Source organism: Blastomyces dermatitidis, assembly GCF_000003525.1.
Source record: "Blastomyces dermatitidis ER-3 genomic scaffold supercont1.1, whole genome shotgun sequence".
Taxonomy (NCBI): Eukaryota; Fungi; Ascomycota; class Eurotiomycetes; order Onygenales; family Ajellomycetaceae; genus Blastomyces; species Blastomyces dermatitidis.
The window spans coordinates 9,667,551-9,671,776 of NW_025544774.1; the positions used below are offsets into that span (position 1 = coordinate 9,667,551).

Here is a 4,226-nt window from a genome sequence, read left to right on the forward strand (position 1 = left end):
TTAAAAACACAGCTTTATCTCATAAAGCTGACTTACAAGGTGTAAATAATAATATCATAATATCAAAGTTTATTAATCAATTACACTGAGCTTGTCAATCTGGCTTTCTAAATCTATTTGAATAATCAATTCTTTAAGAAAAAGACTAATAAGATCTCTTCTAAGTAATTCATGATAGAATCTAAGCAGTGCTGTGACAGCTTTAGTATAGAAAAAGTAAAGAAGAATTTCAAGTATTCTGATTCTTCACTCACTGTAAAGAAATGTTAAAAAAGATTTAATAAAAATCTCTGTTTCAACTGCAGAGCTGATAATTACTATATCAGTAATTGTAAGAAGCTGAAGAAGAGAAGAAACTGAGAAGACATCTTCTCAAAGTTAACTTCTCTTCTGATAAACATATTCACAGAAGATAAAGAAGAGAAAGAAAAGAATTAATAATTCTTACATCTCTGAGTTCATATTACAATCATAATACATATCTCAAATGAGAAGATACTAGTGAGATGTCTACTTGACTTCAGAGTAAATATCAACTTCATATTCTATTTCTTTTCTTTGATAAAGAATTGAAAGAAGATAGATCTGTCAGATCATGTGAAATTTATTAATAAAACAAAATGTCACTGTTTTAGCATAATTCAAGTGAAGTGTGTGATCACAGACTTAGAAGAAATCTTCAAGAAAAGCAGTTTACTTCTTCACACAGTTAACATCATAGATGAGAATGTCATTTTAGATCTTTCATAATTAAGAGAAAATAATTCTCTCATTGACTGAGTCATTCAGATATGATGATATCATCTCACTAATAAAGAGACAGTAATAGAGGAATCTGAAGAGTTCTATCAAAAGAATCTTGAGAAAAAGATTGAGTTAATATACTGCATAGCAGATGATTGAGACTTGAAGATAGATGAAGAAGTTATCACTCTCACTGCAAGATTAGCAGCAGTATTCATTATTAAAGATGAATGTACATGACATCTCTTTACAGATTTTAAGAATGTCTTTTTAGAAAGGAAAGTAGTGAAGTTTTCTGATATTAAGATGTAATATAAGATTCATCTTGAAGATGATGCAACAGTATTATACAGACTTCTTTACAACTTATCAGTAAAGAAATTGAATGTTCTGTATAAATATCTTGAAGAAGTGCAATCAAAGAACTGAATACATTTATTAAAGAGTCTGACAGAGACATCTATACTCTTTGTGCTTAAAAAGAATGATAGACTACATCTATGTATAGACTACAGAGATCTTAATAAGATAATAGTTAAGAATTACTATTCATTACTATTAATTGATGAGATAATCAATCAATTATCTGAAGTAAAGATGTTCTCAAAGATTAATATACAGAATGTCTATCATAGAATCAGAGTTAATAAAGATAATATTTGAAAAATGACTTTTCATATCAAGTACAGTAATTTTGAATATCTTGTTTTATCTTTTGATCTTTATAACACTTCAGCCATCTTTCAGGCCTATATAAATGAGATACTATGAGGCCTTGTCAACATCTTCTGCATAGTATACTTGAATGACATTCTAATCTTCTTAAAAACAGAGAAAGAACATGATACTCATATTCAAGAAGTGTTGAGTTGCTTGAGACAGTATCAACTCTATATAAACACTGAAAAATGCTTATTCTACATACAGAAGATTGATTTCTTAGATTATATTATTGAGATGAATGACATTTCAATGAATAGAAGTCAGATCTCTGTCATTGAGAACTGGCCAGTGCTGCAGATGTATCATGAGATGCAGATATTTCTAGAATTTATGAATTTCTACAGACAATTTATCTATATATATTCACAGATTACTGCTCTTCTTACAGATCTGTTAAAGAAAAGTATGAAAGATAGAAAAATGAAACTATTTACTCTCACTCAAGACACTGTGTAGATATTTATAGAATTGAAACAAGTTTTCACAGATGTTACAATACTAAATCACTTTGACTTCAACTTACTCAGTTAGTATGAGACTGATATATTCAGAAATGAGATCTGTGAAATCTTTTCACAGTTGACACTGAAGATCTCTCAATATTGAAAGAATTAGAGAATAATCATCTCTGAGAAAACAGACAATGAATTATCTGTAAGAGAAGGCTTTTTCACAGAGTCTATAAAATACTGTAAATGAAGATTAGTGATCTTCTTCTTCAAGAAGTTATCACTCATGCAGAGAAGATATGATACTCATGATTAGAAGATATTAGTAATTATTAAATTCTTTAAGATCTGATAACATTATCTTCAGAGTAGTAAGTACTCAGTGTAAGTTCTCACTGATTATACAAATCTGTGTTACTTCTTGATAACAAAGAGCTTGACAGAATGTTAAGCCAGATAAGTGAAGCTGCTTTCAGAGTATGATTTCTATATCTGATATCATTCAGATCAGCTTAACTCTGCTAATACACTGTCTAGACAGTCTGATTATAATATTATTGATATGAAGAAGAATTCTATAAAAGAATCTCTGTTATTACTGCAGAAGAAGCTGACTGCAGAGAATTAAGATTCTCTGAAACTCAGAAACAGTGTCAGTAAGACAGCTGTGTGACTTAGTATAAAAGATGAAAGAAAACCTGAGTCTCTGCAGAGAACTGACACTGAAGATTATAAGCTTCTTATATCATATCTTACTGTTATTGAATTGATAAAGAATGAAACAGTCTATAATCTTTCAATCTGACTACTTTTGAAATTTATTAATAAGTTATAGAAGAGGAATATCTCTACTGCAGCTTGAATTCAGAAGTTAAAGAAGAAAGAATTCAGTTCAAACTTAAAAGAGACAGACTCTGAGCAGAATAATACTGCTAAGAAATCAAGTCACTGATAACTAAAAGAATATGAACTTCTACTGCTGAATAATTCAGTCTTCATCTCTTATAGTAGAGTGATGCATCAGAAGTTATTAAGAATTCATTATAATAATTCTCATGCAGAGTACTTTAGATTAGAGAAGACTGAGAAGCTTCTAAAATATAAATATATTTAAGACAAGCTTCAGACAGATGTTAAAGAGTATATTAAGACTTATAATATCTGTCAAAGAATAAAGATTCTGTGATATAAGTAATATAGTGAGTTGACATCACTGTCTGTTTCAAAGAGTTTATAACAGAATCTATCAATGAATTTCATAGTTGATCTGCTGAAGTTAACAAGAGTCAAAGAATATGACTTAATTTTAGTTATTATTGACTACTTTACAAAGATAATCAGATATATTTCTACTTATAAAAAGATTAAAGCCTCTGAATTGACTGATCAGTTTTTAAATATCATTATTCATAATCACAGTACTCTGAAATCATTGATAACAGATCAAGAATCCCTCTTCATCAGTAAATACTGATTGACTTTTTATTATTATCTTATAATAAAATGTCTTCTCAGTACTGTATTTCATCTGCAGACAGATAATCAGACTGAATACTAGAATCAGATACTAGAACAGCATCTTCAAGTGTTCTATTTATATTATCAGAATAATTAGTTTAAACATCTTCTGATCACTGAATTCATATGCCCCGGTGGCCGAATGATTAATGCGGCCACCTGGTAGTGCCTTGGCGTGGGAAACCAAGGCGCGTGGGTTCGAAACCCGCAGGGGATACATTAAATCCGGAACTCAAGCACCTCAGGTTTCTAATAAATACAGAGGTGTACAAATCGCTTCAATGAATCGCTCTATGTTCCTGGGCTGGGAAGTTATTATCACATGTATCTAATTGTCACTTCTTTGTATTTTCCTATGTTCTTGTTATCTTGGCGTGGTCTCAACACCTGTATTTCCTCCTGTATAACCAACACTTGACCTGTATTTAACATCACGCAAGGACTCATCATAAGCTCCGCTTGCATATGAGTATAATGGAAGAATAATAATAATAATAATAATAACTGAATTCATATATAATAATACAAAGAATGCAATCTTAAAGATATCTTCTTTCTATACTTATTATGAATATAATTCTTCATTACTCAGTGATATCACAGACAATGTTTTAAAAAGAGAGATAGACAGTCAGAATATTGAACAGATATAGAGAATAAAGTATCTCTCAGTATCAGAAGTAAAAGTGAGATTAGAACTTTTAAATAAAATTTATAAAAAGATAATGAAAAGCATCTATTATACTTAGAAGTGATAGATAAAATACTATAATTAAAAATATCTTTCAATGA

The 4,226-nt window shown here is 29.6% G+C and overlaps 1 pseudogene across 1 annotated transcript; it reads left to right on the forward strand.

Moving 5' to 3' along the window:
- The first annotated feature begins 3,562 nt into the window (after positions 1 to 3,562).
- On the forward strand, positions 3,563 to 3,651 carry BDCG_16323 (annotated as a pseudogene). Its single transcript has one exon. The product of its transcript is annotated as a tRNA-OTHER (tRNA).
- The last annotated feature ends 575 nt before the right edge of the window (positions 3,652 to 4,226 follow it).